Here is a 27,490-nt window from a genome sequence, read left to right as displayed (position 1 = left end):
GACATACCCAAACTAGTCCCTACAAGTGTATTTTACTAATACTCATAAACATTTGAAAGCTTTTTTCTGCTGCTTTGTGTCTTTTTAAATGTGAAATATTTAATAAATATTTTATAAAAAGAAACGGGAAAATAAGAGAAATGTATAAACTGTAGGGGGTTTTTCCCCTTATGTCTGGCTGCCTCCAGCAGAAGAGCAATGATTTTAACAGGTTTTCTCTACTTTAATTCAAAGCTATACTTCAGAGAAGATGCGTATTAAATGTTGTACTGTTTTAATTAAAGATAGACAAGTGATGTCTTTCACTCTTCTTAATTTGTTTCTTTAAAGTATGAGCTATCTTTGCCTTTAAGCATATGCACAGTGCTTTTTCAGAAGTATTTTTATTCTTTTAGACCTATGTGATTAGACAATATTTGTGGTCTTTTTGGTTGTGTATGTTAAGAGGATAATTTGACTATGGATTCAAATTTATTTTAAATAAAGTGGATCACACAAAATCTGGTCTGCTTGGACACAGTATGGAAGAAACATAGGTCATTGTTCTTGTTGCTAGCTCCAAATCTCATTTTTCAGCCAGTTTTCTATTCAAAATCTTTCTTTCTTTGCTTTCTTTCAGGATCATGCTACAAGTGATTCTCTATTCACTTCTGCAGTGTGCTGTCTGTTCTGAAGTGTTTCAGAATGTTAAACACTGGTACATGTACATGCACTCTCCCCTTCACCAAACAATATTTAATCCTTTGTGTTTGCAGTCTCCAATGAAACCCTTCCATCCACATTTCTGACTGGCCTTGCATATGTCCTGCTTTGGGCTGTCTCTCCTCATCTTCCCCCAAGTGAAATTTAAACCCATAATCATTCCAGTATGAGGTGAACTTTCAAGCCTATGATATTTAAGCAGGTTCAAAATGGGTAATATGAGTTTCTTCACCCATTCTGTTTCATAGTCTAGTCATACCCTGGGCCAAGATCTCCAAAAGTGATTCGTAATTTAGTTGTTTTACCGAGTGTTATCTCAGTCTCTGGTTCCACATTTTAAGATTCCTTATAAAGTCCTTAAAAGCACTGTAGTAGGAAGAGAACCTGAGGCATAAGCCTTTGTATTAGAGGCCTTGTGTGAGGCTAGGCCTGGGCTAAAGTAGTGGTCAAAACTTTGCTGATATAAAGTATGATAAAGTCAAGCCAACTGGCCCGCAACAGAGTAGTCCTATTGGAAACTGGGAGATGCATGAAGATAAGCCTGCCCACATCTAAAGGACTGGCCCCTAGCCTATTGGGAGGATCCACTAAACCCTGGAGTCCAACTGATTACGTGGGATAAATAAAAAGAAAAACAGAGGCAAGCGTGAAGGTCAAAGGATCAAAACAAGGGAACCAGACAGGTACACCGAGCAAAGAGTTCCCTCCCACATACAGAACACTGGATCATTAATGTTAAATGAAATGGTGGGGATGGATGGAATGGAATGTGATTGACAGTGCTGGAGGGTGATGTGGGAAAAGAGTATGTTCAGCTGTCACCCAAAAGGAGAGCAATGAGACTATATGAAGTGCTATTTAAAAGACTTAAAGCTACCAACATTTCCTGAGCACTACAGACAACTTCTGTGCAAAATAAATAAAGGACCAATATCCACTGGCATGTATTCCTTTCTTCCCTTATTAATTTTAAGGAACGATATTTTTTATACTCAAGTTTTTTTAGTTGGACTTCTATAATATCTGGGACTATTTAACTTTGAGTCTGTAACATTTAAGTTTTTCCCAGGTGAGAAAAAATGAGAGAAAATATAAAAATATTTTATGTCCTATGTTGTTCAATGTATGCTAGGTAGGTAGGTGGATGGGTGGGTGGGTGAACATAAATATTTCAACTGGAGTGTTTTATCCTCTCCAGCAGATCCAATCTGGTCATGTGCACTTGTATATTTAGATACTTCCTAGATTAATTATGTTTATATGGTAGGGCCCGTACCATATAATCCATATAGTGGATTTATTGTGATTTTTGCTCATCTTCCTTTTGTGAGGGAAGAAAGTTATATATAGGGCATTTTTTGGTATATAGATATTTCTTTCTTTCTGTCTCCAGAAATCTGTTGATGATGGGAAAGCTCTTTCCAAGAGGAAAGTACAACTTGCCCTCCTGAAGAGATATACACTCTGGGGTAGTTTGGTTTCCTTTGGAAATTCAGTAGACACACAAATCCTTTCATTCTGAGAGTATGGTTCCTTTTAGAGTTTGGAATCAGATTCCTTGTGGATCTAGTCAGACACATATACACACTCAGAAAGCTCATCTAGTTGCTGATCAGTTATAAGTGCTTCGTGTTATATTTGTGATCACCTCTAGTATCTGTGGCACAAAACTTCCCCTAAAAAAATAAGCAGGGGAATAGGAAGGAGAAAGGATTCAAATAATTCCCAGGACAGTACTTCACTAGTCTATGGGTCTCTTGTTAATAGATAAGTATTTTGTTATCTTTCATCTTTAACAATCTTTGTTAAACAGTAACTGAGGGCCTGGAGGAGGCCTATACTATCAATCTATACATGTTTATTAGAAGCATAAACACCAAGAAAGTAGAGGATTATTTGTTCTGGTATACAGGCAAGTAACTAGAAGCAATGAACTAAAATCCAGAAAGAGAACATTTATGCTGAGCATCAGTGATTTCAGTTATGCCATAAATAGCTTACAAGTCAGTGTTGGAAGCCCAGTCATTTGGGACTTTGTAAAAAATAACTTGTACAAAACACAGGAAAATGTACTGCAATTAACTTTCCTCAAGATGAACTGGATCTAGGTAGACCTTCTATGAGTCTGTGGTCTCTCCTTTGACTGTGATCCCTCACAATACAAAGCATTTGTTTAGTTACTGCACATAGGAACTATGGTAAAATGCATGTGTTTGAAATCCTGCTTAAAGATTTATTTTTCTAGAGTAGCATTTTATAAATAATGTAATTTTGAACTTTATTCATTTCATAAGATATATTAGCTGACTTTAGTGGTACAGGGAGAATTTCCCATTTTGCTTTTACTGGTGCTATTGACTAGAACTATAAAAAGAGGAGTTCATTAATAGTATTTGAGTATTAAAGAAAATACAGAACTTTATTTCTGTATGAACTGCATGTTGAACAGCTGCTGATGCCATCCTCATACTGTCACCATGTTCTTTGTTGTTGAGCTGAGAGAGAATTTGTGATCAACCTTTTCTGTTGTTAGCAAATATCAGTTTCTGCCAGGTACCTTCTGAGCTAATTCTTGAAGTGAATACAATTTTTTCCTGCTCTGATGAGCTGTCAGATACGTCAGGCCAGCTTCTTAGCTAATATAAATAACTGCAGCATATTTAACCAACATGTCGTTCAAGCCATGAGTTAGGGACATATTCTGCAACCCATCTGGATGTTTATTTCTCTGTTTTTATTTCATATACCTGCAGTCATGTGAGTAGTCTCGAAGACTTTAGTGCAACTACTCAGTCGAGTAACTGCTATATATCATAAGGGTTGCAAAATTTGGAAGAAAGTCAGTTTTCTTTAACACACATTTTGAAAGGTGTCAGGTAAAAATGTCAGAAGCTTGGGGATAATTTATATTCATCCTTTATTCTATATTTAATAACTTCTATTCTAAAAGTTTGCATGATCTTCATCATCAGTATCAGCTGTGCTCTGGGATCAGCAGGCTGCCTTGGTGAATCATGACCTAATTACATCATCTTGTCCCCAAGTCTCTCACGCCCTCAATAGGACTTAATGCTAGGAGGTGTTGATCACCTCACATGGAGTTCTCTATTACCTCAACTCCAACTGAAGACATTTGGGAGCTCAGGCTGCTCAGCACCACTTAGGATTGAGCCCCAAAGTAAATTCAGTCTATGCTTCCGCTGGCTTGGTACCCGACACCTTCTTCAACAGATTTTAAAAATAAGGTGATAACAACAACAAAATCTGTTGCACACAAATTTAGGCTGTGAGGACTGTTCACAACTCCCCAGAGTCTTGTTCTAAATATTCAGATATGTACCTCCTTTATTAACAACTCAACCCGTATGAGATACTAATACCTGCTGTCAGTGTGGGACTGAAATCACATTGGCACCAGTTCTTAGCTGGGAGAACTCTCACTCCATTGTAAATTCACCCCCCGCCCATGAGTAATTTCATTCTTCATTATGTGTGTATAAGGCACTGTTTCTTTTTAGAACAAAACTCTGGAGCCACAGGAGTCAATTGGGGACTGCGGGGCTCAGGATATTGACATGGACCTATTGAAACCACTGGCTCAAATCTGGTAATGACCAGAAGTCATTCTCATTCTCATCTGACTATTGTTCAGTGACTAAGCCTTGGTATATGCGAGGGAGTTATTTCAAAATAACCCCCCCCCCTTATATCGAAATAATAATCAGAGCATCCATACTACCAAGCCTGTTATTTTGAAATAACAGGCTGGTTATTTTGAAATCTGTACTTCTGCTTTTCTGGGGGAATAAGCTGGTTTCAAAATAGTTATTTTGGAAGTTACTATTTCGAATTTAGTTATTTTGAAATAATTTCCTACTGTAGAAATGCCCTTATATAAAATGAATTGGCAGTCTCCAGCTAACTGCTGACAGATGCCCATATCACAAAATCACAACTACAAACATCATAATTGCTGGGAACCTTAGCTGAGAATTCAAGGACCAAATCAGTATGGAGATTTCTCTAGGATAAAAAGGTAATTCAGAGAGCTGAAGGGATATTGTCAGCAGCCTGGGAAAGCTTACACTGATGTTGATCACATATACATATTAAAATATGTATACTTCAAGTAGTAAAATATATAAAAACCGTTCAGGGCCTTCTTTTAAAATGGTTATAAAATGTTTCATTCACAGAAGTAAAAAGTACCCACCTTAATTCAAGTGAAATAGATAACCGAGGAGGTTTATGACTACACAATGTTGTTTGGAACTTAGATCTGGATGTACATACTTCCAAAAAAGATGAAATAACATTCTTCTGATTCTGTGAGCTGCATGCTACACTTTGAATGGGGATGTCTTGTGGGGTAACAGATGGGTTATATTTATTCATTTATTCAGATAATTATTAATACACTAAACAGTGTTCCAAGTATAGCTCTATGCACGTTACTAATCCATGTTAATACATTCATATTTCAGTTTTTTGCATGTGGAAATTGCCTTTCAGATCACTACAGATGGCTCTACAGCACTTTGTGACATGGAATAAAATGAAAAGTATGTCACACGATCGTTTTTGAAGAAAGGTATGTCATAGTTTAAAAAGCCAGCTTATGTTTTGCCTTTATTTTTACTGAGGGACATGCTTCATGCCACTGAATACTGCTACTCTAACAAACTGTTAAGATATGTTGGCAGAACAATAGAGAGGCAGTGAAGCCCAGTAGGGTAAGCATGGGACTGTGTTTTAAACCCAGCTTGCTGATTGACTGTATGGCCTTGACCAAATTACTTTTCCTCTTTGTCTATCCTCTCCCTTTAAAGTGATTAGTGCCTCAGTTTTTGGATGCCCAATTTATTGGGACCTAGTATTCAAAGGTTAGGTACTCAGCAGAATCCGTATTCCAATTACCATGAATCTCCCTGCAACCCAGAACATAGCTTCAGGTACAAGCTAGGAGAGCCTAACTGGAGAAGAGAGGAACATTTGATGGGAAGAGCTCACATCAGGAAGTCGGGGCCTAGAGAAGCTTTTACGCTCATACATGTGTTGGTGAGGAGAAACACTTAAAGTCCATGTAATTTGTGCCAGTGCAGGAGGTCATCAGTCATATGAAAAGTCTCCATCTTCTGAAGCTTTAATATAGCTCCATGAGGGGAGCATAGGAACCATCATAACGTGCCTGTCTTACTATCCTGATGAATGAGTTCTGTGTTAGTAGATATTGTCTGATGAACACATGTGGAAGGATACAGCCACCATGGCAAAGGTCAGCACAAAAGGGGAGGAGGGAAAGAGGGAAGACCCTCTTTAAGCTGTGTACAGATGTGGTCTCCTCACCTCAAAAAAGATATTTTGGCCTTGGAAAGGGTTCAGAAAAGGGCAACTAAAAGAATTAGGGGTTTGGAACAGGTCCCATATGAAGAGAGGTTAAAGCGACTGGGACTTTTCAGTTTAGAAAAGAGGAGACTAAGGGGGGATAGGATAGAGGTATATAAAATGACGAGTGGTATGGAGAGAGTGAATAAAGAAAAGTTATTTATTAGTTCCCATAATAGAAGAACTAGAGGACACCAAATGAAGTTAATGGGTAGCAGGTTTAAAACTAATAAAAGAAAGTTCTTCTTCACACAGTGCATAGTCAACCTGTGCAACTCCTTGCCAGAGGAGGCTGTGAAGGCTAGGACTATAACAGAGTTTAAGGAGAAGCTAGATAATTTCATGGAGGTTGGGTCCATAAAAGGCTATTAGCCAGGGGATAGAAATGGTGTCCCTGGCCTCTGTTTGTCAGAGGCTGGAGAAGGATGGCAGAAGACAAATCGCTTGATCATTGTCTTCTGTCCACCTCCTCTGGGGCACCTGGTGCTAGCTACTTTCAGCAGACAGGCTATTGGGCTAGATGGACCTTTGGTCTGACCTAGTACAGCCATTCTTATGTTCTTAAGTCAGAATCATATGTGGAATAGAACAGGAAATGCTACCATGTTGTTTGTATGGAGGTGGTTGAAAAGAGGACTACAGAGGGGGCGGTTGGAAGAGATGGTGATTATGTATGGGTGACCCCAGTGGTTAATATTTCTCCAGTTCCTCCAGCTGAAGAAAACCTTCCAGCTCCAGAGCCAAAAGAGCTCTTTTGTTTTATTTCTCACTGGGCTCTGAAAAATGCAGTTTAGGTCAGGATAAGCAAGCAAAGTATCACTCAGAGCAAAGGAAGTCAGATTTTAGAGGTATCCTGAGGAACAGCCATGACACACACTTTGCAGTGCCCATTTGCCTAGGGAAGAAGCTTCACAGCAAGATATGGTACACCTATTGTCATGGTGCTTGGGAGTGAAGAAGAAGGGCTGTGGGAGGATGTGCATAGACACTTTCTGAATTAATTCCTTTATTACCAAACTTGGCCTGTAGACTGCACACTTGCTCTCCTCTTTCATGTTAGTCAGTGTGTGGGCAAGTCACAGAATAAAAAGGTGTATATTATTCTTCGCAGCATGTAAAGCAACAGCTCACAAAGAAAAAAAAGTCTATGGAAGTTCACAAATTGCAGTGAAAAACTATTTAATCTGCCATCATGAAAGACCTGGTTTGTTTAGCTTACTTTGAACTCCTAAGGTTCGTGAGGGGAGAGTAGATTTTTTTTTTTTTTTTAAGAAATGGTTCCCACACAGGGTACTCTTTAATGTTTGGAGAATCAGCTAAAAAGTCTACTTCAAAGATCCAATTTGTTCCATAATGAAATCACTATAGCTTTCAATGTTCCATATACTTTACGGCTACGTCTACACTGGCCCCTTTTCCGGAAGGGGCATGTAAATTTCACCAGTCGTCGTAGGGAAATTCGCGGGGGATTTAAATATCCCCCGCGGCATTTAAATAAAAATGTCCGCCGCTTTTTTCCGGCTTTTAAAAAAGCCGGAAAAGAGCGTCTACACTGGCCCCGATCCTCCGGAAAAAGTGCCCTTTTCCGGAGGATCTTATTCCATACTTCAAAGTAGGAATAAGAGCCTCCGGAAAAGGGCACTTTTTCCGGAGGATCGGGGCCAGTGTAGACGCTCTTTTCCGGCTTTTTTAAAAGCTGGAAAAAAGCGGCGGACATTTTTATTTAAATGCCGCGGGGGATATTTAAATCCCCCGCGAATTTCCCTACGACGACTGGTGAAATTTACATGCCCCTTCCGGAAAAGGGGCCAGTGTAGACGTAGCCTACATGTTGAAGACACTTTCTTTGGGAAATATTTACTAGAAATAAAGGGCCTCATTTTTTTTATCACTTACACCAGTAAATTTCTATTGGCTTCAGTGGATTTACTTCCTAGGTATATTGACAGAAGCAAGAAAAGAATCGGACTCCAGGCTTTGGTCATAAAACTGAGAAGCACCAGGAGTTAGAACACCCAATCACTGCTAAAGCCATTAGGAGGTGTAGGCACTATGGTAAAATACATTTGGAATGTGTGCACTTGTACTTTATATAATGTCTCACAAGACAGCCAGACATATTGCTTTGCAATTTTTATTGTGCTTTAGTCTAGGCAATGTAAGAGGCTCCTGAAAAGCTCCTGGAAAGCTTTATTTTATTATTAATTTGTTGTATTTCTACCATATTCTTGGCATTCTGAATAAGACAGAATGAGATGCGCTTCCTGCGCATCCTTGGTTAGGATGTCCTGGGACACTTGGAAGTACAGGCAGTCCCCGGGTTACGTACAAGATAGGGACTATAGGTTTGTTCTTAAGTTGAATTTGTACGTAACTCGGAACTGGCTCCAGATTCAGCCGCTGCTGCTGAAACTGACCAGGGGCTGACTACAGGAAGCCCGAGGCAGAGTTGCTCTGCCCCCAGCTTCCTGGAATCAGCCACTGATCAATTTCAACAGCGGCTGAATCTGGAGCCTGGGACAGAACAGCTGGGACGCTGCCGGGTAGGTCCCCCCAGGACCAACCCGGCAGCACCCCAGCTGCTCTACCCCAGGCGTCCACAAAAAAAGCCTGGTCTGCTGGGGGGGGAGTACTAGCTGAACCCCTCCCAGCAGACCAGGGACACCCCGAGCAGACCAGGGACACCTGGAGCAAAGCCGCGGAGGAGGCGGGGTCCCGCGCCTCCAAGGCTCTGCTCCGGGTGTCCCTGGTCCACTGGGGGGGGGGGGGGGTCCCCAGCAGACCAGGGACACCCGGAGCAAAGCTGCAGAGGCGCGGAACCCCGCCGCCTCTGCGGCTTTGCTCCAGGTGTCCCTGGTCTGCTCGGGGTGTCCCTGGTCTGCTGGGAGGGGTCTCCAGCAGACCAGGGACACCCGGAGCAGCTTTTCTTGCCCCGGAGGATGTGGTGCAGAGACCACTGCGCGTCTGGGTGGTCCCACCGCCCGCGAGTTCCGGGGCGAGAAAAGCCCCGTTCGTAAGTGCGGATCCGACATAAGTCGGATCCGCGTAACTCGGGGACTGCCTGTATAGTATTATAAATGTTGTGTGGCCTGTACTCTATCTTACTATAATAGTTTAGTTTGCCTAAATAACTACAGTTCTTGTGAATACGGAAGAATACTTTATGTAACTTGGAAAGTCAGCTCTTGTACTAGTGAACAGCACATTTTGTCTTGCAGGTGTTCCATTTCACAGCAGCTTGTTAGGGCCAGAGTGTAATGAGATATGGGTCTTATTTCATATGTTCCCATTGACTTCAGTGGGACTGTTTTCACACTGAGAAACCAATCAATGTGACTAAGGGGCTTACCATCTGGCCCTTCATTAATGCCTTTTAATAGCCCAATTTTCAAAAGAGCTCAGGGCCAGATTTTTAAGCCTTCAGCACCTGCTGTTGGGGCAAGAATTTTAGAAGTGTTCCTCTAAATAAGGGACAGACTTTCAAAAGCTCTGTGTGAAGATGCATTTGGCAAGACACTTGTATGTTTATCTTGTTTTTCCAGTTTAAAATATGATTAGCCAGATCCTCTGCTGATGTAAATAAGCACTGAGCCATTGAACCCAATGCGCTAACCTAAGGATCGGGCCCAATATTTCCAAGAGATCAGCTGTAATTGTGACAACAAACCAAGTCGAATTTACATTTTATTACACTTTCTTTTCTTTTTTTTAAAAAAGAAGAATGAAAAGACACTAATCAAGTCTGAAACCTCCTCTAGTTTTTGTTGTTCACTTGTCATTGTTGAAAGGATGTTAAACCCAAAATAGCTGTTTGCTACTAAACCTTGAAGTGAAATACTGCATGATTCTACCTGCTCAAATCCCCACAGAATCCAGCAGACTGATTCTTCTCAACAAGGGCTGCCAAGTGATTTCATTCATTTTAGAACAAGAGAGTATGAAAAGGGTCATATAAATGTGCTAGTTTCAATTACAGTAAAACACATACCAACATTCAGCAACCAAAGGAGTTCTCTAATATACGAATGCTTTAAGCTACAGCACCCTCACAAGGTGCTGTGGAGGGAGAAAACCAGCATTCCTAGATCAGTGGTTAAAAGATTGATCTTTTGACCCTGGACATCAGCAAGATAATTATGTATTAATTTTCCTATTATAATTCTATTTTGAGAAAAGAATGGTCCAAACACATTTATTTTTTTTCTTCTAGACATATTAACATTTAAATCCTTGAGAATAGTTCTCTTCCCTTAACTCATGCAAACTTCTAATATTTAATTATATAGGTGTAAAAGACTAATCATAACTGAGCATCCCAGTTTATTCACTATGGGCACATCTACGTAGCTTATTTTGAAATAGCATGTCTGCATGACAAGGAAGCCTCAAAATTAGTCTGAGGCAGACTCCCCTAATGTGGATGCACAACCTTGATTTAGAACCCCATGAAGCACTAGGGAGTAATTACTTTGAACTGCTCTGGGCCGTGTCCAGACTCAGGGGTTTTTTCGGGAAAAGTAGCCTTTTCCCGAAAAAACTTCCCCTGCGTCCAGACTCAAGCCGCGTTCTTTCGAAATTATTTCGAAAGAACGCAGCTTTTCTTTCGATGGCGGTAAACCTTAATTTACGAGGAAGAACGCCTTCTTTTGAAAGTTCCTCTTTCGAAAGAAGGCGATCTTCAATGTAAAGAGGCCGTCTTCGAAAGAGAGCATCCAGACTCGCTGGGTGCTCTCTTTCGAAAAAGCGGATTTCTCTTTCGAAAGATCCGCCTGCAATCTAGACGCGATCTTTCGAAAGAGGCTCTTTCGAAAGATGCTTTCGAAAGAGCCTCTTTTGAAAGAAGCCTGCAGTCTAGACATAGCCCTGGAGAGGAACTATTTCGAAATAGCAGCAGTAGAGCATCCACACTGCAGCTATTTTGAAACAGCTATTTCGGAAGAGGCATTATTCCTCGTGGAATTAGGTTTACAGAAGTTGGAATAAGCTGTCTGTTATTTCAAATTTATTTTGAAATAACAGAATAAGAGTACATCTACGCTGCACCATTTTTCTGGAATAATGACTATTATTCTAGAAAAACAATGCTAGTGTCCACACAGCAATTGTGTTATTTCAAAAGAAAATTGAAACAATGGAGGGATTTTTCTGTTGCTAAACCTCATTCCATGAGGAATAAGGCCTCTTCCGAAAAAGCTCTTTCAGAAGAAGGTGTATGTGGACGCTCTACTGCTGCTATGTCGAAATAGCTCCTCACCAGGGCCATTCTTAGTTATTCTTCTCCAGTGCCTCCTGGGGCTCTAAATCAAGGTAGCATGTCCACACTAGGGGATCCTGGCTTGGACTAATTTTGAGCCTTCTCTGTAGTGTGGATGCTCTATTTCGAAATAAGCTATTCCAGAAGATATCTTCTGGAATAGCTTTTTCCAAAATAAGCTTGCAGTATAGGCATACCTTGCTGTGTAGACCCTCACATTATTATTTTGGAATAACAGCAGTTATTCTGAAATAACGCTGCTGTGTAGAGGCATCCTATGAATATATGGTGATGCCTACTTAAAGTCAGTAGTTAATAACAACAACAAAAAGGTTGATTTTAAAGAGAAAATTGATAAGAGGATGGCTTATGGATCTGACTAAACTATTTTGCTGAAAAGTATTTTTATTTATAATTGTTTATTAACTCCAGGCCTGATTCCCCCAGGCCACTTCACAGCTCAAGCAACCTGCATCCACCTTGATCACTATGCTCTCTGACATCCTGAAAAGTGTTACTTAATATTTGTCATTTTGCCACTGCATCCCATTTTCATAGTATGTGAAAGTGACAGTGAAAGTTGGTGAAAAAATGGTTTTATTGAAGTGTGAATGGTAAGATCCTACTCCTAAATTCTGCATCTCAGAAAACATTTCTGTCTACTGCAAAATGAAGGTAAGTGGTATTGCTGTGGTGATACCTGGGGGAAAAAAAGAGTGTTAGGAAAATATTATATCTAATTTCCCAACATGCAAATCCTTTGTACAATTTGAATGCAACTCTTAATTTATATGTAATTTTGTAGGTGGTTAGGGAACCAGGAGACTGATAAATAGACAAAGTTTGTGACTTCTGAAATACTCATTCCAGGCCTGATTGGTAATAGCCAAAAAAACTTACTACCTAATGGTTATTTAATTGTAGTAATATTAGTTTGGTCTCATTCCAGTAACCACTGGACTGATGCCCACAGCCTGGTTTCTACTCTTACTGGAGAGATCAAGGACTGAGTAGTCATGAACAGTTTTTATCTTGACGTCTCCAGGTGAAATCATGATCCTTTTGAAGTCAATGGAGTTAGATCATCACTCTCCAGATCAGAATTGAGTCATATTAGCTTGACAACATAAATAAGTTGTTCAGTTGTTGCATGTGCTGTATCTGTTCTGTGGATATAAGCCTTTGTCCCCAAGTCAAAGAGATGAGCATATTCCCAAACACTGTAGTCACACATCTCAGAATCTGTAGTAAGGAATGTCAACTCTGATTCAGACAGATATTTAAATACTTTTCACTCTACACAAGTGCATAAGTCCCATTGGCATCAATAGAATTTCAGCATGACCTTAAAGATAGGTACCCGTGTAATGCCAACAGGTGGAATGGGACCTAGAACCTCTGGAGCTTAGTGCATGAGACTCTACTACCTAAGCCAAAAGCCAGCTGTCTCTCAATTAAGGCTGTAGAGCAAACTCATTCTTTCTTTGATAAGTGGTCTAGGTGCCATTAGATGGGACAGTGAACCACACTCAGTAGGTGTGTGGGTTACACCTGCTTATGTTATTTTACTGAATAATTGACCTTTGTGTCAATTGGTGTATATATGTCCATGCACAGACCTTTCCAACAATCCCAGAAGAAAATATTTCAGCTCATAAGTGCTCTGAGGTTTTGTCAGATGTGTTTTAAATGCAAGATTGGTAGATGACTTTCCATTTTATTAGTTTTCATGCCCCTCTATGTGCATGATTAATAAAAAATGAAATTCTAAACTAACACTAATTGCAGTTTAATAGCTACTAAAACTCACACCTATGCTATAACGAGACAGCCAGTGTGCAAAGATGAGGAACTGAGAAGAACTACCACTCAGCTGGATTTTAAAAAGATTTAAACTCAGAAAAACAATGGTATTTGCAGAATTTTTCAGTTGTCCAGTGCTCTTTCAAAAATATTTTAATTGCTATATTAGGATAAATGGTATTTATTACACTGCTAAAGAAACTTTTTAAATATTAAAAATGTTACTTTTTTGGGGGGGTTTAAATTGGGGAAATAACATTCCAAACTATACAAAAGTGATGACTCATATACTAATATCAACAAAAGTGTTGACACTTATCCAGTGTTCTAGTACTCACCAAGGCATGCATTTATATTTAGTAGTGTTAAGGGATAACATCTCAAGAATAAAAAATAGCCACCATTTTCAAATTTCCACACATATAGCAAGTGGGACAATGTCCTCACCCAGGCCCCTAGCCCTGGTACCCCTTTTTTGGTGCAATCACCTGTACCTTTTTATTTTCTGTGCCAATTTCCCACCACCTTCTGTTTACAGAGCTCTGTGTGTTAGTTCCGGCAGGAAACACAGCTAGCCTCTCTAGCTGGGGCGCACACTCAGTCACTCTCCCTTCAACTGCCTCTCTGGCAGCCTTATCTAGCTCTCTTGCTAATGAGACCCACATCTGTTTCCCATTAGCTCCTCAGGCATGGGCTTGCTCGGCCTTTTCAGCCAGGCTGTAGTAGCCAGTAGCCTGTCATGCTAGGAATCTAGTTCCATATTTTGGCACTTAATTAAAAGTGACCTCATTTTTCAGAGGTTCAAAGTAATCTGTCATTCTCAACTAAGTCAAACATAAAAAACAATGTGTAGTCCTGTGGCACTGTAGAAACTAACAAATATACACACACATATATAGCATCATGAGCTTTTGTGGGCAAAACCCACTTCTTCAGATCGGATCATCTCATCTCTCTCTGATATTTCTAAGTCCAACATAGGCCACTTGGTTAGGTAATTTCATAAGGATTCTGAAGCTGAATACTGGGCACACAAACTCAAACAAAGTATGATCCGATTTGCAGAAGTGTTGAGTACCAGGAGTTCCACTGACTTCAGTGGAGCACATCACTCCGTTCAGATTGCAAACCTGTATCACAGGCTATGTCTACATTACAGAGCTTTTCCGGGATACCAGAGGTATCCCAGAAAAGCCCTGCCACATCCAAGGAATGCTTTTTTCTGAAAAAGCAGGCGCATTCTTTCAGCATCCCTGTGTTCTGAAAGAGGATGGGCCAAATTTTAGAAAAGCCTCTTCTGAAAAAAAGAGTGGAAAAAGATATGCAAATTGCAAAAATAAACAGGGATTGGTATTTAAATTTATGGAAACAAACATAGAGTCGAGGAGCATGGAAGGAAGATAAACTTCCCCACTGTTGACAAGGTTCAAATATGGTACTGTAGCATATTGGTTTTGATGTTTAGTTGCTGGAACTGGAAGTCCTGATGCTAAAATATAAACATTTGTTATGTCATCTCCCTCTATTTGTATGCCTTTACCAAGAGTTAAGACTTACAAAGGTTAGTTCTCAGAGGGGAAGCATTTTGGATACATTTTATTTTCCTTTTGTAAAGTTAAATTCAAGAAGAGGTTGAGGGAAAGCCAATGAGGCACAGAAGATGAGCCATTTTATGCAGGAAAGTTTTTTCTAATTGTGGTTCTTGTAAACTAGAGAGAGCATCCTGCTGAGTGTAAGTTTCTATGTGAATTAATTCTCATCCATCCCATTTACCAAGAAGGAGCTAAGCAGACAAGGAACTTCTCTTCGAAGGAATCTGTCCATGGTAGGACGATGCCCTATGTAACAAATAGGTGTTTTCTGCCCAACAATCTCATACCCTTGTCTACAGTGAATGAATTAAAATGTCCAGACTTTTATCTTACCCGGGCATCATTGGAAAAATAACAATTTCATTTTAATATATGCAAATCCAGTTATTATAGCCCCAGCTTTCAATTACTATAGACTTTCAATAACCAGGAACTGTTATCTCTGCATCTTGGACCTCTTTCTCACCTCTCTTCTGTCTAATATCACCTCCACATACGCATGGAAAAGGCCTGTGGCACCACTACAAGTCCTGAGTTATGGCTGACAGTCTTGAAGTCTTGAGAGTCTGAGAAATTCCCTCTCCTTCCCCCTCCCCCCGCCCCGCATCTTGAACCTCAGGTCAAATCCCTGAAGGGAAAGAACTATGGACTTCCAGGTGTTTTATTTGACATTTTTGCACAGTCAGAACAGATGATGTTCCCACTCATAATTTATGTCAGTCAGCTATAAGAGATACATTAACTTCCACAGTTAGCATGACTGCTAGTACCAGCAAATGGATACTTAGTGTTCTAGAAATCCAGTCCAGCAGAGCACACAAGGTAGGAAGTTCATTTATATGAGCTCTTGTCTCCCTCACATAATTTGCCACTTCAGAGCTGTGGGATAGTTTTAATTTGTTTCTACAGCAGACCATCCATTCACTTGAATACTTCAATCTGCCATTTAGCCAACTTTCATAGAATAATAGAATCATAGAATCCTAGGGCTGGAAGAAACTTCAGGAGGTCATCGAGTCCAGACCCCTGCCCAAAGCAGGACCAACCCCAACTAAATCATCCCAGCCAGGGCTTTGTCAAGTTGGGACTTAAAAACCTCTAGCAGTAGAGATTCCACTATCTCCCTAGGTAACCCATTCCAGTGCTTCACCACCCTCCTAGTGAAATAGTTTTTCCTAATATCCAACCTAGATCTCACACACTGTAACTTGAGACCATTGCTCCTTGTTCTGCCATCCGTTACTATTGAGAACAGCCTCTCTCCATCCTCTTTGGAACCTCCCTTCAGGAAATTGAAGGCTGCTATCAAATCCCCCCTCACTCTTCTCTTCTGTAGACTAAATAAACTTCTGGTTGCCCTCTGCTGGACCCTCTCCAATGCATCCAGATCTTTTCTATAGTGGGGGGCCCAGAGCTGGACACAATACTCCAGATGTGGCCTCACCAATGCTGAATAAAGGGGAATAATCACATCTCTAGATCTGCTGGAAATGCTCCTTCTTATGAACCCTAATATGCCATTAGCCTTCTTGGCTACAAGGGCACACTGTTGACTCATATCCAGCTTCTCATCCACTGTAATCCCCAGGTCTTTTTCTGCCAAACTGCTACCTACCCAGTCGGTCCTCAACCTATAACAATGTTTGAGATTCTTCTGTCCTAAGTGCAGTTCTCTGCACTTCTCCTTGTTGAACCTCATCAGATTTCTTTTGGCCTAATCCCCCAATTTGTCTAGGTCACTCTGGACTCTATCCCTGCCCTCCATGTATCTACCTCTCCCCTCAACTCTCAGGGCCTCTGAGTATGTTGTCAGTGGAGTCAAGCAATTAGATTTATAGGCATAGAGAAATAAGACAGATTTTACTTTCTATGGTGGAACTATACTGCTAGGAACTTGCTATGTCATACCTGTAGCTTGTCCTCTTTCAAGTCCATCCTAAAAATACACCTCTTCAACAGGCCTATGAATTCTTATTCTCCCTTACATCTAGAGTTAACATGAGTGAGGCAATGTGAGTGAGAAACTAACAATGGCAATACTGTATTAAAATATCATGGACCTAATTATTATTAAGGCTGCCATTTTGTTATGGACATCATGGTGGCCATAGAAACTGAATTTGAATTAAGTCCATGAATTGCCCTCAGACTAAATGGCATTGTGAGCTAGCACACATGATCACATCATCATCCAGGTTTGGCATATCTTCTCCTCTGTAGATGCAAGACTCCAAACCTGAATGGCCTTGTGGCTACCTGGGCCAGGTTACAACACCCAGAGCAGAGAAGCATGCCCAGTCCTCCGGGAAAGGAACTACCACTTCAGGGTGGGTTCACTCTCTAACCCAATTTCCCCATAATCCCTCTGTTTCCTCATTTTCTGCGACATATTGTTGTTTTCCCATACCTCTGTCATGAAAAGTATTAAATATTGTCATGACAAAATTGTAATCCTAACTCTTGTTGCTGATCACTTATATTATTCTAATGCCCAACTGAGACCAGCAACTCACTGGGCTCAGTCCTGTCCTATCTACCATGAGAGAAAGTCCCTTTCTTAAAGAACTTGCAGGCTAAAAAATAAAGATAAAGGACAGATAATAAAAGATCTTGGAGTCATTGTGGATAGTTCTCTGAAAACGTCCACTCAGTGTGCAGCAGCAGTCAAAAAAGTAAACAGAATGTCAAGAATCATTAAAAAAGGGATAGAGAATAAGACAGATAATATCTTTTTGCCTCAAAAAAACCATATGGTACGCCCACATCCTGAATACTGCATACAAATGTAGTCACCTCAACTCAAAAAAGTTATATTGGCATTGGAAAAGATTCAGAAAAGGGCAACAAAAATTATTAGGGCTTTGGAATAGGTCCCATATGAAGAGAGATTAAAGACTTGGACTTTTCATCTTAGAAAACAGGAGACTAAGAAGGGATATCATAGAGGTATATAAAATCATTATTGGTGTGGAAAAAGTGAATAAGGAAAAGTTAGTTACTTATTCCCACAATATAAGAACTAGAGGTCACCAAATGAAATTAATAGTCATCAAGTTTAAAACAAACAAAAGGGAGTTCTCCTTCATTCAGCACACAGTCAACTCATGGAACTCCTTGCCAGAGGATGTTGTGAAGAGTAGGACTTTAACAAGGTTCAAAAAAGAGCTAGATAGATTAATGAAAATTAGGTCCACCAAAGGCTATTAGCCATTAGGAATGTTGTCCCTAACCTCTGTCTGGAAATGGATGACAGGCGAGGGATCATGTGATGATTACCTGTTCTGTTCCCTCCCTTTGGGGCATCTGGCATTGGCCACTATCGGCAGACAGGCTACTTAACTAGATGGACCTTTCTTATTACAGGAAGGCAAATGGATGCAGAATAACTTGCAGAAAGTCCCACTCACAATTCATGTCAGTGGCAGAACTGGTACTCCGAGGCAAGTGGCCTATCCATTAAATTGAGTGCTCTACCCTAACATAACTTTTGCCTAACTGCAGCAGATTTTATTACTCTCTTTTTACATTTATTTATCTTTTTTCTTTGTTTCAAATGCATATTCTTGGGGCTAGGATTATGTTATTGTTTTGGGGTCCCTGAAGCAACTAGCATGATAAAAACCTCTACAGCAGTAGTCAGAAGAAACATTTGCAATAAACTCTACAACAAAACTGTCTTTTAGTTTTACCCTTGATAGTTGGAAATATTTCACATTGCATAAGTAAAAGAGAACAATCTTTCACCTGCTTAGAAAAATACTTAGAAAGTGCTTAGATGAGCTGATCTAAATAACAAAAGGTGCAACAGCTTTTTCAGTCTAATGTGGTAACATAGGTATAAATCATTTACTATGAAACAGTGCAGTGGAAAACTGATAAAAGCATGACAACTGAATGATATTTAAAATATATATACTCTAGTTTTAGACTAGATTTCACTTTATTATTCATGCTTTTATGCTCTGGTGTAAAGAATAACAGATCTTATTCTTTATTTTATATTTGGACACAATATACGCTTGTAGTAGTTTTATTCATTTGGGGGCTGTGATTTATTGTTAATTCACTATTTAGCATTTTCTTGCTTTGTGTGTAATGCTGTGCCTTTTACCTTTAAACTTTTATTCTGAAGACTTTAGTGAATTTTGCTCAGTACTTTGTAATTCAAACTCTTTTTAAGTATATACAGATCTCACACACAAAAAATATTTTAAAAATATTCCTTTGTGTATCCCCCACTGTTGTAGAAATATTTAACTGGAGCCAAAGACGAATTAGAGAGCTCAGCCAAACCTTATAGAGTGGGGCAAGTCCAAATAAAAAGATAAGTCCCAGCACTGAGGGTCATTAGTTAGTAATAAAGGAAAAAGTTCACGGCAGTGAGAAGAAGGCTCAGGTGAAGAGTAGGCCATGGGATGCAAGGATCGTCTCCCATGATGGGAACTATAGAAAAGACCAGAAGAGAAGAGATACTGGGAAAATGGGTGGAGCATGCTTTATTGAAAGGGCAGGAACCTGACCTCCAGGGAGCAAATTCTAAGAGGTGTTGCCCATTCAAAAGCTGGAAAGAATACTGCAGAATCTGTAAAGGGGGCTGGGGAAAAAAGGCTAGAGACAGGTATCACACCCATTAGGGCACAACCTGAACCCCTCAATGGCTGTGTCCTCTTAACTCTCCAGCCCAGAGTGTCTCTTAGGGTACGTCTACACTAGGCCCCTAGATCGATCTAGGGAGGCTAATGAGGGCAACTGGAATTGCAAATCAAGCCCGGGATTTAAATATCCCGTGCTTGATTTGCATGTTCCCAGCCGGTCGCCATTTTAGAAATTGACTAGCCCGAAGTAACTGCCCGCATCTACACGTGGCAGTGAAATGGGATTCCGGAATAAAGCCCCTAAATCAAATTGGGTGGTAAATCTCATTCCACGAGGAATACCACCTAATTCGATTTAGGGGCTTTATTCCGGAATCCCATTTCACTGCCGTGTGTAGATGCGGGCAGTTACTTCGGGCTAGTCAATTTCCAAAATGGCAACCAGCAAATCCCGGGCTTGATTTGCAATTCTGGTCACCCTCATTAGCTTCCCTAGAGTGATCTAGGGGGCTAGTGTAGACATACCCTTGCACTGCTTTGGTATTGAAAAGTAGGTTCTGTTCATACAGCCTTTTGCATGTAAAAGCAAACTCAGCAAAGTCGCATGTGTTCTTTTGCAGACAGTCATGAACTATGTATAGAGTGATGCCTGAAAATTATTATATCCAGCATTAGACCTCAGAAATACCCATCTTGCACTATCCAGCACTCTACAGAACAGAGAGCAAATTTGTTAATACTTTCTCATTTTATCAGTGAAAATGGTTATGCTCTAGCCTTTGTTAAGCTGAGTGAAGATTCCCCAAGCACTGCAACCAAAACACACTGGTTTAGATAAGATAGTAAAATAAGTTTATTAGCTATAGAAAGATAGATTTCTAGTGACTGTATGGGATAAATCCATAAAAGTCAGAATAGGTTACAAAAGAAATAAAAAGTTACAACTGTAAACTAATTGCTAAACTTTACCACACTAAGTAAGATGTAAAAGCAAAAGGATTTCTCTCATCCAAAATTTTTCAGCAGTCCATGCTAATTGGAAAGCATTCCAGTTAGTACCACTCCTTCCATCCCCTAGTTCAATGATGGTTTTTTGTATTTCAGACAATCTTGCTGCAGTGAGCAGATGCAGAGGAGAAGTGATTTGTGTATTCTCTCTTATACTACAACCCCTTGAGTTGGAAAAGTCCTTGTTGGATAATGAGGGTAAGTAGTTCCATTGCATACATACCCTGAAATCACTCCTTAATGTGATTTGTAAATTCTTTTGTGTATAGCTTTTCCTGTTCTGTTGAATGTCCAATTAAATGTGCTGTGTTTTGTTGGCAAGCCAGTGTGAGCCTTCACTTTTGAGAAATCAACTTATGAGTATTCCCCAGAATTACAACACATTTCAGTAACAATCATATAGTAAAAGCTCATAGCTTTACATACACTGTTGTTGCACACTTTTTAACAAAACAATGATATTCATCACATAGAGTTTTCCAATGACACCTCATAAGGCGTACTTTGTACAGAATATCTCATAACTACATGAAAGTGGTAAATATGGAGATACAGAATGTTACATGGGGTATAGTGTGTAACAACAGGTCAAGACAGGAAGTAGACTAGAGAGGCATAAACATTATAATGGGGCAGACCTGACTCTACAGCCCCAAAGGAAAATGGCATGAACCTCCTACCTCCTCAGTATAATGGGTAAGGTGTACTAGAAACTCTGAGGTAATCTGAGTGTATTTTCATGTCCCTACAGGAAATTATGCTGCCTTAATATGGCAGGAAAAGCCATCTTAAGATTTAATGCTGTAGAGCTGAGAAATGCTAGTCATTGACAGCCTGGGAGTATGCTAAAGCTTCTAGAAAATGACTTGATTAGCTTGTAAATGAAAGAACTTGTCTGAATCCAAAGTGGAGGGGTACACATGGGCAGAAGGTAGCAGCATCCCTCAGCTACCTTTACCCAAGGCCAGAAAGGCTCACTTTTCCCCTCCCCAGCTGAAGGGTGCAATCAGTAGCAATGCAGAAGCATATGTGCCATCTTAGCTCTTCCACCAATGACCAAGACTGACTGGGTTCTACCCCAATTGCCTAATGGATAAAGCATTGGCCTCCTAACTCTGAACTTAATCTCACCTGGGGTGCTCAGCTCTTAGATACTTTCTTGTGCTCTCTGCTCTTCCCTTGGGAAGACAAGGTATCTGGCAAGCCTATGGATTGGCAGGTACGTTATATACCCTATAAAAGTGGTACCTCGTTTCAGGCCCTCACAGACTCAAGAAGGAGAACTAGGACTTTAATGGCAGGCTTCACCCTTTTCTTGAACTCCTGCCTCCATGGGCTGCAGACAAAGTGGTCTGTCTGACTCCTAGGCCTGCCAACAGGGGATGGAGATAGGGATAGTTGCCCTGGGCCCCTTAAATTGTGGATTGAGCACCACACCATGTACTCCAGACAGTTCTGAGGGCTGTCTGAGGGAGGGGTAGGATGCACACTGGGAGGTGCTGAGGGCTGGCTGCTTCCAGTCCCATCCCTTCCACCTGTGGCCCAGCCCTTTCTGGGACTGTGGAGCTGCTGATACAGTCCAAGGAACAGTGGTCAGGGGCCAGGATGGGGATATGAGTGCTGCCTACTCCCCCTCCCCCGAAGCTGGGGAAACCCAAGGTGGAAAATCCATCCATGATGATGTCGATGTTGCCCAGAGTGGCAATCCTCCACTGAAAGATGTTATTGATGGCCTTCAGGAGCATGACCCCGACTGTGGATTTTCCCACCCCGAACTGGTTCCCAATGAAGTGGTAAGCTGCGTGGAGTGATGAGCTTTCAGAGTACGATGGTGACGTGCTTCTGCTGAGGGATAGAAAGTTGCAGTTGGGTGTCCTGTCACCTGAGGGTGGGGCGAATCACTCGCAGAGTTCTGGGGCCACTGCTAGTTGTCCCATTGCTGCAGGACAATGTGTTCCCACCAGTCAGAACTGGTCTCCCTCTGCCAGAAGTGGTGTTCCACACTGTGCAGTAGTTTGAGGGTCATTTGCAGCAGCAGGAGCACCAGGACTTTAGTGAAGAGGTCCTTCAGTTCGGGCTGTTCATCGTCATGCTGAGACAGCATGGGGACAGCGTGGATGAACTCTGATATAAGGTGCAGCAAGAGGCCCATGAACCTGGCACTGCTTTGCAGAAGCTGCGGCTCCATGTTGCAAGTGCTGTGGCATCTGCAAGGGCAATCAAAGCAAACAGCATGGCTGTGTCCACATTGGCATCCCTTTCCGGAAAAGGGATGCTAATGAGACACTTCGGAATTGCAAATGCCGCGGGGGATTTAAATATCCCCTGCGGCATTTGCATGAACATGGGTGCCGCTTTTTTCCGGCTCGGGGTTTTGCCGGAGAAAAGCGCCAGTCTAGACGGGATCTTGCGGAAAATAAGCCCTTTTCCGCAAGATCCCTTATTCCTTGTAGGAATAGGAATAAGGGATCTTGCAGAAAAGGGCTTATTTTCCGCAAGATCCCGTCTAGACTGGCGCTTTTCTCCGGCAAAACCCCGAGCCGGAAAAAAGCGGCACCCATGTTCATGCAAATGCCGCAGGGGATATTTAAATCCCCCGCGGCATTTGCAATTCCGAAGTGTCTCATTAGCATCCCTTTTCCGGAAAGGGGTGCCAATGTAGACACAGCCCATGAGTTTGGTGTCCCATGAGGGAGAAGGCAGTGAACAAGTGGTGTGTGAGATGCAGCTGTAGCGAGGAGCCCCTATAAGTGCATGTCTCAGCTAAGCTTAGCAAGCAGCCACAGGAAGTGTCTGCCCTTCTGGTGCCTTCCCTGTAGTACTCTTGGGTGCTTTAAATCAGATGCAGGCTGCAATGAATGTGGATGCACTATATCAAAATAAATCTGAGCTATTTAGATTCTGCCTTGTAGTGTGGAAGCGCTATTTCAAAATTATTATATAATTCTAAGAAGTTATTTCAAATTAATTTTCTAGTGTAAACATGCCCTTAGACTAGTCTCTTATGAGCTTCTTCACTGGCCCTCCTGGGAAACTGAATGCAGTTAACAGCACCCTGTTGTTGACATAGATCAAGAGGAGCCTGATTTCCTCTTGGAAAGTAGATGACTACCACAGGTTCTCTTCTTTTCTTTTCCCTTCTCCATGGGCTGCAGAGAAGGTGAACTTTCTGCATCTCTTGGTTATTAGGGAAAGACGACCCTAAGGAAAGTAGGTATGTATATACCAGTGGGCTTTGCCCCACTCACTTAGCATCCAGATATGACGTTATTGGATTTTAATATGGACATGTTTGCATCCACTACTGTGTGCTTACCCAAAAAGTGTACAAAGTGAGCCAAGTGAGATGTCTATTGAAAGTGTAAGCGTTCTTGATTCTCTTTAGAATATTCATATGCCTGTTGGGTTTTTGTATTTTAAATTATGAGTATTGCCTATGTACTTGTATTTCAAGTATTTGCTTCTAATCTACAGATGTCTACCGGCATCACCCACTTATTGTGAAAAGTGGTTACTTAAGTGAATAGCAGTACTTCATTGACAATATGAGAATGTGGCTTGTCCATTGGGATTGGAAGAACCTGCTCAGATTTGGTGAGATTGGTTTTCATAACTTTTCATCAGTGTTAGCAGTGGTGCTGGTTGTGACACGGGAGAAGCTGGAGTGTCTAAGGGGGTTGCTTGAGTGACTTCTTGCTGGCCAGTGTGGCAGCTGAAATGCTTTGTGACTGGTTTGGTACCTTGTAGTGCAGGGCCCCTAGTTTTGGGCTGTAAGTAGCTCTGTTTCTAAGCAATTCACCCTCATTTCACCTCTCGGTGGTGCCCCCAGAACCCGTTACATTACACCTGGTCCACCCAAATCTGTGCAGGGCTGCAGTACTGCCCAAGTAGACCTGAGCATCACTCGAGCACCTACAATCCAGGACAGAGATAGGTATTATGACAGCAAGACACAGATCTAAGTGTCTACGCAGCACTTATTTTGAAATAGCTATTTCGAATTTGGCGTTATTCCTCGTGGAATGAGGTTTACCAAATTCAAAATAAGTGCTCCGCTATTGCAAATTAATTTTGAAATAGGGGTTTGGCTGTGTAGACAGCTCTTATTTCGAAATGACTTTGCTGTGTAGACATACCTATAGAGCCTTCTTGCCCCGGGGGTTTGCATGGACATGTTGGCCACTTCTGTTTGCAGCATGGAGCAGGCAAGAAGGAAGCTGCCTCAGCCCTGCTGCACTGCCAGTGGCAACAATAGCCAGAGTGCAAGGGGGGAAGGAGGAGCTGGCCCTTTTAAATCACTCAGAAGTGATTTAAATCACCCAGAAGTAGAGCCAGGGAAACGATCCAGCCCTGAACATTGGTGAAACCTCCCTGCTCTGAATATTCTTGGAATACAAGCACCATGGACCCATATAACTCACCCTGCCACTGATGTAAAGTCAGGCTGACAAATAGCAGCATGGAGAGCTAAGAGAAGACAGTTTTGGGCAAGAATACTAAAATTGCTGATGTACCATGGATTCTTCACAGAGCATGCTATACAGCAAGGAGAGAACTTAATTTTAAGATACCCCAAACATTAAAGTTCAAAGAATTCAATATATTTCAACTTGGAACTGTAGGAAATAAGGCTGACATGACCCAGACAGGCTTGGAACATCTGGTTCCAGGCAAACTAAGCATTTCAGACAAATGCTTAAACACTTAATAAGGTAAGGACTGCTTACCTGGAAATTATATTACCATGGCACCTATTTTAAACAGAAGATGAATAGCTGAATTTGAGACTAATACTTTAAGTTAGTCCTGAATTTTAACGTAATTTTGCAAACATTATATATAAATTGTTAACAGTGTTTAGCTATGCCTATATAAATTACTATAATTCAGAGTTCAATTCATTCATGTAATCAGGTTTACTGATTACCCATATGACAGCATGATAATCAGAAAGGACACCTGTATCTGAAAGATAATTACACTTTTAGAATTAAAATCTTACTGTTCATTTTGCCATAAATAAGTCAGCTGTCCCTGTTTAATAAATGGCTCATGCCTTTCATATGACTAGCTAGGATGAATACTTAAAAATGATAGATTGACAAAAACATTGCAAAATTTGATAAACTGTCATTATTCCAAGAGTGATGGAAGGAAATGGAAAGAAATTAGTGGGTTTATACTCTTAAAAGCAAAGTCTAGGTGAAAACTATATTTCATATCCTAATAGATAATTTCAGACCTCTCTGAAGGACGTGATGATCGTGATATCCATATTTAACTTACAAAAAGAGAGATCAGTTTACAGATAGATAGCAAAAGGCTTATGATATCTCAGATACAGGCAATAGAATGATTAATGAAAAGTGAAAGTATAAATGAGACAAATTAAAATTCAGGCTCAGAAATAAGGCTAAAAGTGATTTAGACATCTGGGATCCTACAACTCATTCAACGTCAATGGATCATAGGTATGTAAGTCATTTGGGTGCTTTCAAGAGTTATTCCCTGGGGCTATGTCTAGACTGCAGGCTTCTTTCGAAAGAGGCTCTTTCGAAAGCATCTTTCGAAAGAGCCTCTTTCGAAAGATCGCGTCTAGACTGCAGGCGGATCTTTCGAAAGAGCAATCCGCTTTTTCGAAAGAGAGCACCCAGCGAGTCTGGATGCTCTCTTTCGAGGAAGCCCTATTTACATTGAAGAACGCCTTCTTTCGAAAGAGGAACTTTCGAAAGAAGGCGTTCTTCCTCGTGAAACGAGGTTTACCGCCATCGAAAGAAAAGCCGCGTTCTTTCGAAATTATTTCGAAAGAACGCGGCTTGAGTCTGGACGCAGGGGAAGTTTTTTCGGGAAAAGGCTACTTTTCCCGAAAAAACCCCTGAGTCTGGACACAGCCTGGGTTATTAATATCTGACCTTCCTTTTTCCATCCCCAAATTGTGGTCACAATATTGCATTTATAATAATGGATGCACATAGGTGCTGAAACTAGGAGTGCGGGAGGTGCTGCAACATCCTCTGCCTCGGTGTGATTTCCATCATAGATAGGGTTGATGTCTGGTTCAGTGGCTTGCTGCATCCCCACTATACACATTGTTCTGCCACCCCTGGGAATGAAGCTAATTTTCAGAAAGTTCTGAGGGCCCATCTTTTGGAAAAAAGAGGACCCCCTTCTCTGCAATTCAGTTTGGGCATAGAAAAAAATCAAGATGCCCAAAATTACTAGCATTTAAAAACATTAATCATAGTATGTATTTAATCATCTTTGCATAGTTACATTACGTATATTATAGCTACATCAACTGTATACTGCATTAGCCACTTAAGACAGAAAATGCCTTTGGTCAGTTTTCTCTAAATAAATAAATGTTCTGTATGGATTCTACTCTCTCGTAAGCCATACAAGATGTTGCTTTATATTTTACTGAACTAATCCTGTCCTCCTATTTCCCCCCTACTTCTAGCCAGTGAAACATATCTCCCTTAGAAATCATGTTGCCATTGACTGTACATCACAGAATTTGCTTACACACTGCTCAGAGTGAACTATAAAGTGGGAAAAAAGCTTCAGAGGGGTAGCCGAGTTAATCTGTAACAAGAAAAACTTAAAAACCAACAAATAGTCTGGTAGCACTTTAAAGACTAACAAAACATGTAGATGGTATCATGGGCATGGCTTTCGTGGGCACAGCCCGCTTCTTCAGATGACCGGAGTGTTGGATGTCCAGAACCAAGAATAAATGGGGGAAGGAGGCAGTGGGAGGGAGAAGGAAAAACTGGAGAGGAGGAGGAGTTGGGAAAGTTATGCTACATTAAATTCCACCTGTATTTTCTCTTGGAAATCTGCTCTGCTCAGAGAACAGAGTGCCACTTGGATTGGTTGGACCCTTCCCACTTCTAATCCATGGATAACCCAGTCACAAAATTTGCCTCAGAAGAGGCTCTTGCAGGCAGTGGAGAAGTGAAAGCATGTCACAAAGCAGCTGCTCTCTGTTTCTGCATTTCGTCCAGATCTCCTGACTACTTTTTCTCCGCCTGGTCCATCCCTACCTTATTGTCTTGCATGAGATGACGCAGCATAAAAGAATCTGTGGTGACAGAATGAAATTGGGTGGTGACTTCTGTCATGTCCATGTTAGCTGTATATTTTTATAG

This window comes from Pelodiscus sinensis, chromosome 1 (genome assembly GCF_049634645.1).
Source record: "Pelodiscus sinensis isolate JC-2024 chromosome 1, ASM4963464v1, whole genome shotgun sequence".
NCBI classification, from domain to species: domain Eukaryota; kingdom Metazoa; phylum Chordata; order Testudines; family Trionychidae; genus Pelodiscus; species Pelodiscus sinensis.
Note: the sequence above shows the minus strand (reverse complement) of the source record.